The sequence below is a fragment of the Pseudophryne corroboree genome, chromosome 5 (assembly GCF_028390025.1).
Source record: "Pseudophryne corroboree isolate aPseCor3 chromosome 5, aPseCor3.hap2, whole genome shotgun sequence".
In the NCBI taxonomy this organism is placed as follows: Eukaryota; Metazoa; Chordata; class Amphibia; order Anura; family Myobatrachidae; genus Pseudophryne; species Pseudophryne corroboree.
In genome coordinates this window covers 573,567,295-573,583,350 of record NC_086448.1, presented here as the reverse complement: position 1 = coordinate 573,583,350, position 16,056 = coordinate 573,567,295, and the positions used below count along the sequence as shown (strand labels likewise).

The 16,056-nt window shown below is 46.9% G+C and overlaps 2 pseudogenes; both read left to right on the top strand.

Moving 5' to 3' along the window:
- Positions 1-5,555: 5,555 nt before the first annotated feature.
- On the top strand, positions 5,556-5,675 carry LOC134930178 (5S ribosomal RNA; annotated as a pseudogene).
- Positions 5,676-5,999: 324 nt separating this feature from the next.
- LOC134930074 (5S ribosomal RNA) lies at positions 6,000-6,119 on the top strand (annotated as a pseudogene).
- The last annotated feature ends 9,937 nt before the right edge of the window (positions 6,120-16,056 follow it).

Genomic DNA, 16,056 nt, shown 5'->3' with positions numbered 1-16,056 from the left:
AGGCCCTTGCACAAACTGGCTTTATTTTACCTAAGTTGCCCCCACTCCAGTGTGTACTCCGAAAGAGTGTTTAGTGCAGCCAGTCACCTTGTCAGCGATCGGCGTACGAGGTAACTTCCACAAAATGTGGAGAAGATGATGTTCATCAAAATGAATTATAATCAATTCCTCCGTGGAGACATTTACCAGCAATTGCCTCCAGAAAGTACACAGGGACCTGTGATGGTGGATTCCAGTGGGGAGGAATTAATACTCTGTAGGGGGGTGTACACAGTGAAAGGGGTGAGGAATCGGAGGAGGATGATGAGGTCGACATCTTGCCTCTGTAGAGCCAGTTTGTGCAAGGAGAGATTGATTGCTTCTTTTTTGGTGGGGGCCCAAACCAACCAGTCATTTCAGCCATAGTCGTGTGGCAGACCCTGTCGCTGAAATGATGGGTTTGTTTAAGTGCACATGTCCTGTTTATACAACATAAGGGTGGGTGGGAGGGCCCAAGGACAATTCCATCTTGCACCTCTTTTTTTTTTATTTATCTTTGCATCATGTGATGTTTGGGGACAATTTTTTTAAGTGCCATCCTGTCTGACACTGCAGTGCCACTCCTAGACTGGCCAGGTGTTTGTGTCGGCCACTTGAGTCACTTATCTTAGTCATCCAGCAACCTCGGTGCAAATTTTAGGGCTAAAAATAATATTGTGAGGTGTGAGGTGTTCAGAACAGACTGGAAATGAGTGGAAATTATGGTTATTGAGGTTAATAATACTATGGGATCAAAATTACCCCCAAATTCTAGGATTTAAGCTGTTTTTGAGGGGGTTTTTTAAAAAAAAACACCCGAATCCAAAACACACCCGAATCCGACAAAAAATTTTCAGGGAGGTTTTGCCAAAATGCGTCTGAATCCAAAACACGGCCGCGGAACCGAATCCAAAACCAAAACACAAAACACAAAAAAACGATCGTTGTAATATAGCAATTCAAATAGGCTGGAACATTTTTAAATAATATTATTACTTTGTCTCTGGAGTTAACTAATAAAAACCTTTATTTTGGATTTATAAAAAAAACTGTAAAGTGAGAAAAGTTAAAACATGAAGGGGCATGTTTATCACAATCTCCGTCTTAGATGTGGATGGGTTGATAAAAATTTTACCAAATTTGCATTACAGTAATTGAACACATCACAAGGATATATCAAGTATTGCATACAGGGACAGTTCTCGCAGGGACGGATTGGACACCAGTGCCACAGGGGAGAGCCCCAGTGGGCCGAGCGGTGCGCAGGGTCACCTGTCATATGTGGCTCCGCCCCCCACTGACTCATATCAATGTTGGTTATTCCGAGTTGATCGCTAGCTGCCGTTGTTCGCAGCGTAGCGATCAGGCAAAAAGTCTGCATTTCTGCGCATGCGTATGGGTACAAAGCCCATTGTGGTTGTGCACAGGTTCTAGCAAAGTTTTCAGTCACACTGGGGGCCGCAGGAAGATTGACAGGAAGGGGGTATTTCTGGGTGTCAACTGACCGTTTTCAGGGAGTGTTTGCAAAAACGCAGGTGATTCTGAAAAAATGCAGGCGTACACCTGGGTGGGTGTATGACGTCAAATCCGGACACGAATAGGCTGAAGTGATCGCAAGTGCTGAGAAGGTTCAGAGCTATTCAGAAACTGCACAAACTATTTCTGCAGAGCTCGGCTGCACATGCGTTCGCACTCTGCTAAGCTAAAATACACTCCTCAGTGGGCGGCGGCATAGCGTTTGCACGGCTGCTAAAACTAGCTAGTGAGCGATCAACTCGGAATGACCCCCAATGTGCATTGTGTTCTGCGGCCACCGGCCATTATAAGAAGAGGCCCCTCCCCCCTAACTGGCTGTCATGAAGAGGAGGTGCGCCCGCCTACTGTCTGCACCGCGCCCACCCACTCCCATACCCACCACGATCACCTGTTGAGAGCCCCCAATTGTGCTGCATGTGATGTGTACACAGAGGCGGCGCGACGCATACGCAGGCTACACAGTAGAGTGCCAAACAGTGGAGGGCTACCGCTGTGGAGCTGTGTAAGCGTCCAGGGGAGTATACGCGGATGGGCTGTCAATGGGGAGGGAGAGATGTCCGATAGCTCCCCGCTTCAAGCTGCTGCTGCTCCCGCACTGCCAGGAGGCTGTCAGCCCTGCACAGTGGCGCTGTCTGTGCACTGCTGTCACATGGTGGAACACTGTGCAGGGCTGACAGCTTCCTACCTACCCCGCTGATGCTACTCCGGGCAGAGGGAGGGAGGGGGGAGCACTGAGATAACTACAGCACCAGCAGCTATCTATAGAACTCTGGTTTCATAAGAGGGGGCAAATGTTTTTAATGCAGTATAAATGAATCATTAATAATAAATGACCCATTGCCCACTGTTTTTTGCTCCCCAGCGGCAGAGATGGCTGCAGTGAGCTGATCCGGTCAGGATCTCATGAAACTGGTAAAGTCCTTGTTTCACCGAATCCATGCTGCTGCTGACAGGGAGTGAGGCACCATCACTCGCTGTACAGCGGCCGACCACCAGGCTTGGATACAGGCTGCTCTCTTTCCCATCTCCCATGTGAGTAACGGACGCTACTGTGCTGTGTAATGTGAGTAACGGACGCTACTGTGCTGTGTAATGTGAGTAATGGATGCTACTGTGCGGTGTAATGTAAGATTAGATGAGGGCTGAATAAGCACAAGACCATATAAGAGCCCCATTTTTTGTGATTGGTTGTTTATGACAAAGCAGTTGCTAGGTAGTTTTTCCAAGGGACCTTGGGAATTTTCCATAGGTTGTTTTCCTTGTCCATCAGTATTTGTGGGTGTAGGCTTCAGTGCATATAAAAGCTTGGGTCATGTGCTTCATACTTCTTCTTGCCATTTGGGCAGATAAGTTACACAGTCTCTGTGGCTGTTCTATATTTTATTTCCTATGATGCTTTTTCTGTCCCTCTTATGTTGTTTAGTGGTAATGCTCTATATTGTGGTTCACATTGATCCGTGTTCAAGTACCTCCCCAATCCTAAATTAGTTTCACACATGTTTTTCCCACATGGTTCCCATCTTGTATCCTCCACTCCCCCTCCCTCCCCTAGCCAGTCAGGTAGTCCTGCAGGCCCCATTCTGGGGCGTCCGCTCCCGCTGGTGGGCGCGGCTTATCCCCGTGCCGCACCTGAATGTATGGGGCCCGGGTCCATGTCTTGGCCCCTGGGGCCGGGTCCCGCAAGGCGTTAGGTGCCCCTCCCCCTCCCGGCATCTTCCTAGCCCCCCCCCCCAGCAGTGGGCGGCGGACGCTGCACTGCCACAACATCTGTGATTTCCGGTTCCCGGCAGGGGCGCTGTGCGGCGCTGCTGGCTGGTGCTGGCTGCTGAGATCCGGCCGCTGGCGCCTTTACCTCCGACAGCCGGGCTCCGTGTGGAAGGTCTTGGCGTCCCGCGTGCGGCGAACGCTGTGCTGGCACCGCAGCGGAGGGATTTTTGGTGCATTGTCCGCTATGGGGGCTGCCGGGTTTTCATGCTGCGGAGCTTTCTGGTGTCGTTGGGTCCCTGGGGCTCCTCTCTGCTTCCTGCTTCAAATTGGGGTTGGTTTTTCTGGCGCGCGGCTACATGGGGGTGCATTCTTGGGGCCTGCTATTGGAGTCTTTGGGCTGGGAACTGCTCTGTTCCCCCAGGGGGGAGCGTGGCTCGCTCCCCGCTGGGTGCTCTGGGATGTCGCGGTTGGTTCCCGCGCATATTCTCCTCCCCCTTTCCTCGCTCCGCCGGGTTCCCCCCCTGCTCAGCCTTCCCGAGGTGTTTTATATAGCAAGGTTTTTTCCACCTATTTTGGGCGGGTCTCGCCCCTTTTCCTGTTACCTGCGGCTCGCAGTTACTGGTCCCCGGTGTCTGTGGCTCCTGTTTTTCCGAAAAAGCTAGCCCAACAGAAAGATGTTGGAAAGTAGACTCTTTTTTGGGAGCACTCTAATTCAGAGGTTTAAGATTATAGCATCACTGGTAAAATCAATTTTATTAGGTAATAATTAAGTTGAATTTCAGGAGTACTGATCATAGGAGTGAAATAGCCTCGCGAACATATGAGCGTGAGAATGTTGATCATAAATGATCACAATATCATAGTTTACTAATTGCCGGAAATTAATAGCTGTAGTACCAAATATAAGACAGCATTACATATTATTTCTCATGTAAAGTGTGACCATCATTTATTCTGCATATATCCATTATGGATCATTTAGATCGCAGAAAATTAAATCATTGGTCATATTGAAAGGAGTACCTTGTGGCATTTTTCTAGGTGACGGTCTGTTCGGGAGTCAATTTATTGCAGTACCAGGGTGTTCAGAGGTGGTCTCCCATCCTGTTACTAACCCGGCCTTTCACTGCTTAGCTTCCAAGGTCAGAAGAGATTGGGCATCTCCAGTGAGGTTGTTCACAGGACATGTCCTGTGAACAAGCCCTTTATGCGAAACGTATGTCAGGAAGAAACCCCAATCACGTGATGTACACATGTGACCTTACTAGCCGGAAACCTTAGGAGGCATCGGCCGCATCAGCTGTGCTTCACCAATCGCGGGTACCACGACCTCACGCCGCCGCAACTTTCGGAGCTCTGACACGGCGGGGAGTGGGGAGCGGGATCCCTCAAACGCTCATTCTGGAAGTGGTATTGTATATACCCCGCACCACCCCCAAACTATTATCAATCTGCCCACACTCAATTTTGGGCTGCCTGCATCTGTCAGAGAATTATATGCATGATTATCAGTTACAAATAACAGAGACCGAAGTGCACGCACTATAACTTACTCAGCTCAATGACTGTCAAACAAACTACACTGGTATATTAGTATCTATCATAGAACCATGTGCATGTTTTCAGCAACATTGTATACATTAAGGAGGATTAACTGTAACATATCAACAGCAATTTTGTTGTCTTCCAAATAGGCTCAGGATTAATCCTTGAATCATTTTCTAACAGTAGAAGGTTATCATCTGTTAAGAGGAGTACAATGCCGGGACAAACCCACAATGCTACCATAATAATAGCAAGTTCAATATAGCACCAAGTACAAATCCTCCTCCCCCTCCTGTTTTTTTCTTTTTTTTTTATATACCAGTGCAATGTCAGCAATATATGTTTGGGTATAAGCAGTATATCTTGGCATTTTTCTACTCAGTGCCAAGGTATAAATAACTCAGTATATAACACACATATTACTGTGTGCACTTTGTGTTGAGTGATTACACTCAGCAACTATATAATGTTTTTTTCTGATGCGATTATACTGATGTCTCCCAAGCTCCTATTATGAGTAAAAAGCAAATCCTGTTTGTGGATACTGTGTGGATATAAAATTTCTCCCACCCAGTAATTTTTACTCACTCACGTACCTGTATTTTTGTGACTGATGTGTCAATTTGTGACCAGATCAGGTGATTGTCCTTATTTTCACATGGTGTCGGGCATTGGTGCCAAATATGTTAATATAGACATACTGTGATTATAATATAAACATATAGGTGACCAAAAAAGGAGATTTCAATAATTGCGGTCATACCTCACTGGAGATGCCCAATCTCTTTTGACCTTGGAAGCTAAGCAGTGAAAGGCCGGGTTAGTAACAGGATGGGAGACCACCTCTGAACACCCTGGTACTGCAATAAATTGACTCCCAGATAGTTTGTCACCTATATAAACATTACAAGGCACTCGGTCTCATATGACCAATGAGCTAAAGAAAAAAACAAATCCTATGTGTGGATGCTATGTGGTTTAGAGTCATTCTTCCACGCAGTGAATTTCTCAACTCATTTCGGTACCTTCACCTGTGTGCCTGACGTGTCACTTAGTGAATAAGTTTGGTGATTTGCATTTATTTCTCATAACCTGAATGGCAAATGTGCCCTATATCTGTATAAAATTTACCAATGTGGATATACAGTGATTACATTACTTACACACAGGTGACCAAAAAAGGCGAGTTCAATAATTGCGGTCATACCTCACTGGAGATGCCCAATCTCTTCTGACCTTGGAAGCTAAGCAGTGAAAGGCCGGGTTAGTAACAGGATGGGAGACCACCTCTGAACACCCTGGTACTGCAATAAATTGACTCCCGAACAGACCGTCACCTAGAAAAATGCCACAAGGTACTCCTTTCAATATGACCAATGATTTAATTTTCTGCGATCTAAATGATCCATAATGGATATATGCAGAATAAATGATGGTCACACTTTACATGAGAAATAATATGTAATGCTGTCTTATATTTGGTACTACAGCTATTAATTTCCGGCAATTAGTAAACTATGATATTGTGATCATTTATGATCAACATTCTCACGCTCATATGTTCGCAAAGCTATTTCACTTCTATTATCAGTACTCCTGAAATTCAACTTAATTATTACCTAATAAAATTGATTTTACCAGTGATGCTATAATCTTAAACCTCTGAATTAGAGTGTTCCCAAAAAAGAGTCTACTTTCCAACATCTTTCTGTTGGGCTAGCTTTTTCGGATATTTTTTTGACTCAAGGGAGCACCACTGAAAGCAACAACGAAATATGTACAGGGACTAATTTTTCCAATTACATATGTTTGCTATATTGAGAAGCAATTCAGGATTAATTCAGTTTTTCAGAGGTTATTATTTGTTAAAATATTGTACTTGTGCGGTTCCCAATCCCCCTTTTGCTCCTGTTTTCCCCCCATATTTTTTGGGTATTCGGTTCTGGATTTAGCCTCCATGGGTCCTGGGCCGGCCTCAACCTTCATTGCCCCCCATTATTTTGCGGGGTCTTGTTAGTTTCGCCATAGGCCAGCCCCGCAGTCATTAGCGTCTTGTTGTTGCCCCCCTCCTTACCTCCTGGTTACTCTCCAGTTTCCAGTAAGGCGGTGCACCCCCCCCACCCTCCTTCCGCATTTGTCTGCTGTTGGTGGCGTTTATACCTATGTGTAACCCTGGTTGTTGTTTCCCCATGAGTTTGCAGTTTCAGAGCAGACGTGGAGTCAGATGTCGAGGGGAGTTCTTGGTCGGTGTCCGCAGGTGGCGTTTGGAGCAGGATCGGCGGCGGCCGGGGAGGCTGATAAGGTTCCGGGTTCTTCAGGTACGGGTGAGCATGCAGTTATTTCTTGTTCCTTTAGCTTTCCTCTTATAGTCCTTCTACTAGTGTTTACTCTGGGTTACCCGGGCGCCGGGTAGGTTAGCTCAGCTCCTTACGCATCGCATAGTTTCAATGACTTGGACGGTCCGGGTCAGTAGCAGGGGTTCCGTCTGATTCCCCACCTTTTGGGCGTGCTGGCCGGTGGCTCCGTGGTAGGGTGCTGTTTTTTCCACTATCATAGCGGGCCTGGCGTAGGTTTAAATCCCGATTTGCTATGTTTTTGGTACTTGGCTTTGTTTTATGCCCCGATGGGGCTGATTCTTGGTTGTGGGTATGTTTTTTTCTGTTTGATGTCCTGGGGCGTTTCAGGCGGGGATACGTTTGGGCACGTGCAGCCCCCTTTTTTCTGCACCCCCCACCCCCTTTATTCATCACTGTTGGGTGTCCCCCCCTTTTTGGGGTGGTGTCCGGTTAGGTTCTGCTTTAGCCGTCCTTTGTCTCATTCACTTGGGGGGGTTCAGTTCTTAGGGCCGTTGCGGATACTTCCCGCTGGGTGCATTCTTGTTTCTTCTGGGGCCCTGGGTTTTTGTTTCGGGAGGCTGCTCAGTTTGCGGTTACGTCTTAGCTTCGGTTTAGTCGTTGTTTTAGGTCCTGGGTTCCCGTTGGGTTGGGTAAAACGGGGTTTCGGTGTGCTGCCTCAGCTATTGGTATAGGGATAGTTTCGGCCATTGGTTGCCGTCAACTTTCCGCGGACAAGGACCAGCGGCGTCCGGTTAATTTTACGTTTTTTGCAGACCAGCGTAAGGGCGGCTCATACTGGGGCCTATTGGCTGGGCTCTTTTGCTTTTGTTTTGATTTTCACCCTTGGGTGTCTGTCTGGTTATTTCTGGCTTTTCGCTGTCGCCAAAGTTCATTACGATTCAGGGACTTTTTCTCTCTGCCTCTTTATTTTCCATGGGGTTTCACCAGGAACCTCTTGTTGTTGGACTTGTTCCCAATCGTCATCGCATTAGTGTTAGGGGCTCTGTGGTTTTTGGATCGGTCTGTTGTTTTCTGGGCGGTTACCTGGGGGTGGTTCACGCTATTCCTGATCGGTATCCTCCTCCTCGGCCCTCCGCCTGTTACGTCATTTGGTTCCATATGTTTGCGGCGCAACGCGTATTTACCAGTGACGCGACCCATGCATGGCCGATGGGGTGGTGGAGATGTGGTGGCGTTTCCACTTTGCTATAGTCCGTGCGTCAGTGCCTGGGGCGGCTGTGGATGTTTCTTTCCGTGCCTGACTTGTGTCTGGCAGATGGGCGAGTTGGTCCGGCTACTTGGCTGGGCCAGTATTGGCTCCTCCCATGCTCCGGACGATGGCTTGGATTGCCGTGATTCGTTAGCTTTCTTGAGTAGGTTTGTTTGCTTCGGCAGATTTGTTTTTATTGGGTCACCTTAGGTACTTTGATGGCCTTTGTCTATGGGTTTTTCCCTGGAGGGCAGGTCTAGGGCGGCCAGGGCGTCTGCCCTTGCAGGCACTTCTTTCGATCCCACCAGATCTTTCGTACTGTCCATGGCCCTTGACAGATGGGTGAGGTGGCACCCTGTGCCTGCAGTTTTGGGTGGGCCCGTCGATTCGAAGTTGTTGGTGGTCTCGTTATGTGTCCGGCCAGGTGGAGTGTAGTCTGGTTATGCTGTTGCATTGTTCAGGATAGCTTTGGCGCTGGTTTTCTTTGGGGTGTTCCGGATCAGTGGTTTGGTGGCTGGTAGCATGACGTCTTTGTACTCTGGCTTGCCATTCAGTGACATTTTATTGCGGTACAACCAGATGCTGTACGGCAGGGCTGGCCAAACCGGTCCTCGAGATCTACCAAAAGTTCATGTTTTCCAGGCCTCCTGCAGATCTGTAGAATTGTCAGTTAGGAATGAATGCATCACATCTTAATTAGTAATGACTACACCTGTGCACCAGCTAGGTGGTCTGGAAAATGTGAACTGTTTGTAGATCTCGAGGACTGGTTTGGCCAGCCCTGCTGTACGGCCTTGCCCGTTCTGCAGTGGATGGGGATGGCCGGGGTCGTTGGTTGCCCTTTAGAGCACAGGCGAATACGCCTGGTGGCCCAGTGCAAGTGGTGAATGAATGTGTCCGGTGCATCTGTCAGGGGATGGTCATTTTCATTTGTGTGCCCTCCTGGGTCCTCTTTTCTAGTTTTTCAGTTTTTCTGCAGCGTTACGGCTATGGGGGTTGCCAGGGGGTTTGCAGTGGGGGGACCAGGGTGCCCTTTCCTTATGGAGTGGGGCGGCTACGTGTGCTGCGGCGATGGGTTCTTCAGCGGCAGCTTTCAGGTGCTGGGCTGCTTGGAATATGCGTGATATACAGCCTCTGTGCGTTTGGATAAGGTTTTCGGGATATGATACCCATTCCTTGCGGATTGGGGCTGTTGCGCCTGCTGCGGCGATGGGTTCTTCAGCGGCAGCGATTCTGGTGTTGGGTTGCTGAGAGTCTGGTGGTATACGGCCTCTGTACATTTGGATAAGGTTTTCGGGTTATGATACCCATTCCTTGCGGATTGGGGCTGTTGCGCGGGCTGCGGCGGCAGTTTTCTTCAGCGGCAGCGTTTCGGGTGCTAGGCCGCGGGGAATGTGCGTTGTATTGATTTTTTAAGGCTGGGGTACCCATCCCTTGTGGATTGGTGCAGCTACGCATGCTGCGGTGGCAGGTTCTTCAGCGACAGCGTTTCAGGTGCTGGGCCACTGGGACTTTGCGTTGTTTTAATGTTTTGGGACTGGGGTAACCGTTCCTTGCGGATTGGGGCAGCTGCGCATGCTGCGGTGGCAGGTTTGGCAGCGGCAGAGATTCAGGTGCTGGGCCGCTGGGCATTTGCGTGGTATCCGACTTAAGTACGTTGGATAAAGTTTACGGTCTATGGTACCCATTCCTTGCGGATGGGGTCAGTTACTCATGCTGCAGCGGCAGTTTCGTCAGCGAAGCGATTCAGGTGCTGGGCCGCTGGTTGTGTGCGTTGTATTCCGGTGTGGCGGACAGTTGCCACCAGGGTGTCAAGGGTGTGCATAAGTGGTCATTGTGGGGTACCCCCCTTTTTGGTCGGTCGGCGAGTGTGTCTTTCCCCTGCGGGTAGACTACGGACGTTCCCATGCGGTTTCATCCATTACTCTGCTGGAATAAGGGGTGGTGAGTCCTGCACAATGCGGGTTATGCTTTAGGAGGTGGTGGGATGTCCCCTCCTACTTATGTCAGTATTATTCTCCTTGACGGCTGCTGGTGAGTTGGTAGCACCTTTTTCAAAAGGCGTTTGGTTGCGGCTTTAGGGCTATAGTACCCGGTCCTTGTGGATTGTGGCAGCTGCGCGGATGGCGGCGGCTGTGATTCGGGTGCTAGGCCGCTGGGTATCTGCGTGTATAAGTTTTGTGTATGTTTGCATGGTCTTAGTTGCGCCTCTTGCGCGAATCCAAAAACTATGTTTACCGGTCAGCTTTTGAACGGATAGCGTTCAGGAATTGAGGGTGTGAAGCGAATTTTAAAAAAAATTTCTGAGGGGGCCTAATTACATTTGGCTTATCAAAGGTCCATGGGAGGTTTTTTGAGTTTTCTCCTTCACTTGGGTTTGTTTTTTGCTACTGTTTATCATGTAATTTTTATTGTCTGTTTTAGTAACAGGTGTTAGGGATCTTTTATTTTTCAGATGCTATCGACACGATGGAGCGTTTGCCTTTTTGGGCCACTTTTATTATTCGGGCAGCTTTGCATCCTATGGCAAGAGGAATGGCTGTGGTTTTGGTCACGGGGTGGTCTATGGGTTAGGAGCTCGTGGCTTGCGTGGACGTGATTTGGTGGGGTTTTCTGTGATGAATGTGGAACTAGTCATTTCCACATGTAAGCTGCCAGGTGGGCATTTGAGAAATACTGAGGTAATGATCCCTGTCCTATATTGCAGTGCCTTGAATGTAAACAATCCCTCCTGCCATCTGCATTTGACTGCCAGCTAAATGCAGACGGCAGGAGGGATTGTTAGGACAAGTGGAGCAGAAATGGTGCATCAATAGCATGGCACTTAATACAGGTATTCTCCTGACGGCAGTGGCACTACTAACTGATCTGGGTTTTGTGCATAGAATACAGTGGCTGTCTCTTGCTGTGAGCTGCTGTATATGCTGAATGATCTGCTCCATACTGGTGGCACGCCTTTCATGCGGCACCCCTGGGTGGTTACCTTGTCAACCTATGCCAGCAACCAGCACTGGTGTAATCATTCAGATTGCTGAACAATATACATCTAAAAATTCCTGTGTGTTAATGTGAAATTTTGGAGTTATTTTCAGTTAAATTCAGCAGACATTTTTTTACTTGGACTCATTTTAAACAATATAAACAATAAAAGAGTCTCTACCTGGCATAATATGTAAAAGGGTTACTACTGTTTGGTGTAATGTGACTGACAGAGACTACTGTGCGATGTATTGTGAATTGGTATTATTATGTGGCCATGCCCTTCCCCATGACGCCATGCCCCCATATATTTGACGCGCGCCTCTGGTGCACTCTGTCCCTATTTTCAATGGGTGGACGACAATGGAAAATTTTGCCCTGAGCGCCACAAGGTCCAGAACCACACCTGGATCTTGTATTGATAAATATATTACCCATCCATGTTTCTGCATCTACCTGGCGCAATGTGTATAAGAGGCTCTACCTGGCGCAACGTGTATAAGAGACTCTACCTGGTGTAATGTGTATAAGAGGCTCTACCTGGTGTAATGTGTATAAGAGGCTCTACCTGGTGTAATGTGTATAAGAGGCTCTACCTGGCTCAATGTGTATAAGAGGCTCTACCTGGCACAATGTGTATAAAAGGCTCTACCTGGCGCAATGTGTGGAAGTCTCTACCTGGCGGAATGTGTATAAGAGGCTCTACCTGGCACAATGTGTATAAGAGGCTCTAACTGGTTCAGAGTGTATAAGAAACTATAGCTGTTGCAATGTGTGTAAGGGGCTATCTGGCGCAGTGTGTATAAGGGGATCTACTTGGTGTTGGTGCAATGTGTATAAGGGGCGATCCAGCACAATGTGAATAAGAGGTTCTAGCTGGTGCAATGTGTATAAGAAACTCTAGCTGTTGCAATGTGTGTAAGGGGCTATCTGGTGCAGTGTGTATAAGGGGATCTACCTGGTGCAAAGTGTATTAGAAGCTCTACCTGGTGCAATGTGTATAATGGGCTACCTGGTGCGGTGTGTATAAGGGTCTACCTGGTGCAATGTGTATAAGAAGCTCTACCTGGTGCAATGTGTATTTGGTGCAACCTGGTGTAATGTGTATAAGAGGCTCTACCTGGTGTAATGTGTATAAGAGGCTCTACCTTGCACAATGTGTATAAGAGGCTCTAACTGGTTAAGAGTGTATTAGAGGCTCTTACTGGTGCAAAGTGTATAAGAGGATCTAACTGCCACAATGTGTTTAAGAGGCTCTACCTTGCACAATGTGTATAAGAGGCTCTACCTGGAACAATGTGTATAAGAGGCTCTACCTGGCACAGTGTGTATTAGAGGCTGTACCTGGTGCAATGTATATAAGAGGCTCTACCTGGCACAATGTGTATAAGAGGCTCTACCTGGCACAGTGTGTTTAAGAGGCTGTACCTGGTGCAATGTGTATAAGAGGCTCTACCTGGTGTAATGTGTATAAGAGGCTCTAACTGGTTCAGAGTATATAAGAAGCTCTACCTGGTGCAATGTGTATAAGGGGCTACCAAGCACAATGTGTATGAGAGGTTCTAGCTGGTGCAATGTGTATAAGAAACTCTAGCGGTTGCAATGTGTATAAGGGGCTACCTGGCGCAATGTGTATAAGGGGCTCAACCTTGTGCAAAGAGTATAAAAGTTCTAGCTGGTGCAATGTGAATAAGAGGCTCTACCTGGTGCAGTGTGTATAAGGGGCTACTTGGTGCAATGTATATAAAATGCAATGTATATAGGTAATCCCACCTACATTGCCAATCCGTCCCTGACTCTGGGAGTTTTTAAGATCTGATCATAGATGTGCTAAATTTAGCACATCTCCGATCATTTACTCCGACATGTGGGGGCGCCCAGCACAGGGTAGTCTGCCCCGCATGTCAAGCCCACCCCCCACCTCCCCATACAGGTACAAACACATCGCACAGTGGTGATACTTTTGTACCTGGTGAGTAGCTGCCTGCCAGCACAGCTGCTGTGCGCTGACAGGCCGCTACTCGCCATTTTCATCACACAGCTGCCGCTGTCTGCCCCCCCAATGGTCCAGACACGCCTCCGTTGTCCGGACCATGCCCACCAATGGCAATCTAATGCCATTGGCACGCCACCTCCTGCCCCCCAACCGCCTCTGCCTGTCAATCATCCAGAGGTGATCTCACCAGTGAGATGCTGTCAGCATCTCACTGGGCTCCCTGGGTGCGCACACGCAGTGCGCACCCGGGGTGCGCACACTCTACAAAGTGATTCAGACTGCAATCATTACCGCTGCAGCGATGCAGTCTGAATTACCCCCTCTTGTAAAAAAAAAAATTACAATGCAGGAGCCCGGAGAGCCCAACGACCAGATGACCGAAAGAGAGAGATCACCAATTACTGATCACCTGACCCCTGGGTGCAGGTAAGTATTTTTTTAACAATTCTTTTTCATTATACAGTGATCGGCTTGCGGTCTATTATGGTCCATTATTTATGTGTATATACAGTATAACATTTAAAGCTTTAAAGTCACACCAACCCGAAAATTTGATTTAGCAAAAATACTTCCATAGTGATAAAATAATTGTGAAACTGATTTTCTTCATATATGAACGGCTATTTACTGGTCTAGTATGCGAGATTCTAGATGCATGTTATCTCTGCTGTGTTTTCCTATGAAACTGGAGAGTAAAGCTGTGACTGAATATCTCAATGCATTCTGTTTTCCCTCTTATCAGATGACAATCTGATAAGAGGGGAAAAAAAATCCCAGTAAATCTGGGTAACTATGGAACACTGATAATGTAAGCTAGCAAGCTATAAATCATGTTTCCATTCTATGTGTGAATGTCTGAAACCAGCACTGTCACTAAGTGTTAGTAAATGTGTGTTTTAACCCTGGAAACACAACACTGATTAAGATCAATCTGAAATTGATCAAATCGACCTTTAGTAAATACCCCCTAGTCTAAGAAAGCAACACCCACTTTCACCTTCTGAGGTAAAAAGCAGTAGGGATAGGGGTGCAATCGCTTAGGGCACCTCCAGAGCTTGTGCCATAAAGGATATAAAAGAAAAGTAGTGAAAATCAATTGAGAGGCATAGGCAGAAGTGCTTGAAGCAGAAGCTGCAGATTTATGACAATAGCTACAGCTGAAAGCAATATTACTGTTGTGGTGCTCAAACTTGATCCTCAGATAAAGATGGATAACAAGTGGTTAAGTTTAAGTACCAGAATCTCACAATAACAAAAAAGTAGAAGACAGAAGTGCAAGGACAAATCACCTATAACTGGCATTGGCAAACTCAACTCTCAAGCTTAATCTTCCAAGATAAATGCAATGGCATCATATGGTCACCTACACTGTCCATTAAGCTGCTCAATGATTGCCCTTTAGGTGACAAGTGAAGTAGAAATAAACTAAATTATTGTTTAAAAGCAGAAGTTCTGTGTTGGTGATGCACAGAGATAAAAGAGAAAATGTGGCACAGAAAGTATACATGGTGTTTGGTGGAAGAATTTCCATGTACCATATTTACACAATCTTCTCCTGTTCCTCTCCTGCATAACTATATACAACTCTATACAATGATTCCTTTACTGCACTTTTTTTTTTTTTTTTCAAGATTCAATTTTTATTAGTTTTCACATAAACCGGGGGGAGGATTACAGAAAGAAAAAAGGGAGGGGAGAGGGAGCAGACATTGCATCATGACAATACAAATCAGTAGAGTTCTTAGCAATAATTCGATACTTCGTGTCAGTCTACACCACAAGGGGCAATTGAGTACAATAAACAACGGATATCATCTCCTAAAGGAGATCCCTTATCCGGGAGTAACAAAGGTTTACTGTCCCAAAATTGGCAAATCCAATATTCTAGGGGGCCTCTCTGAAGTGTAATTTTACTATAAACAAGGACTGTATGACCAGAGAATTACAACTTGCAGATTGGCCGATTGGAAGTAGACTCTCGAGGCCGGGTAAGTGGTTCATGAGGGCCGTGTCTTCCTATAGTCACACCACGCCGCCCATTTTGCGGTTTGCTTGGCGTTTCCTGACGTAAAAGTTGCACCCGCCATCTCAAACTCAAAATGAGACTGAACTGCGGCTTCAATAGCAGAGACCGTAGGTATCACCGGGGAGCGCCAATTGCGTGCCAATAGCGATTTTGTGGTGGATAGAATGTGGCCCAAGACATATCTAGTGTGAGGGGGCACATACCTGTCGAAGAGGTGCAGTAGGGCTAATGTAGGTTGGGTAGAAATTGGAAAGCCCACAATCTTAGAGATGAGATCAAAAACATGATACCAAATGGCCGAAACCGAAGGGCATAACCAAAACTTATGCATGAGCGTCCCAACGTTACCACATGAGCGCCAGCAATCGTTAGAGGTATTTGGCCACATGGAGTGGAGGAGGGCCGGTGTGAAATATTGGCGATGTATTAACCTTTACTGCACTTTTAACAAACACACCCTTTGTAGAAAAACCTACACTAAAGCTACAGTATGTATATGCACCCTAAATTAATTCAATCTGCCACATGAACTATTATTCAAATAGCAAAGAAAAATGTTAGCAATTGGGCAAAACCATGTTGCACTGCAGGTGGTGCAGATGTATGAGTAACATGTGCAGAGATATTTATATTTGGGTGGATTGTATTGTTTCTGTGTATGGTAAATAGTGGCTGTTTAATTTCACACTGCAATTTAGATTTC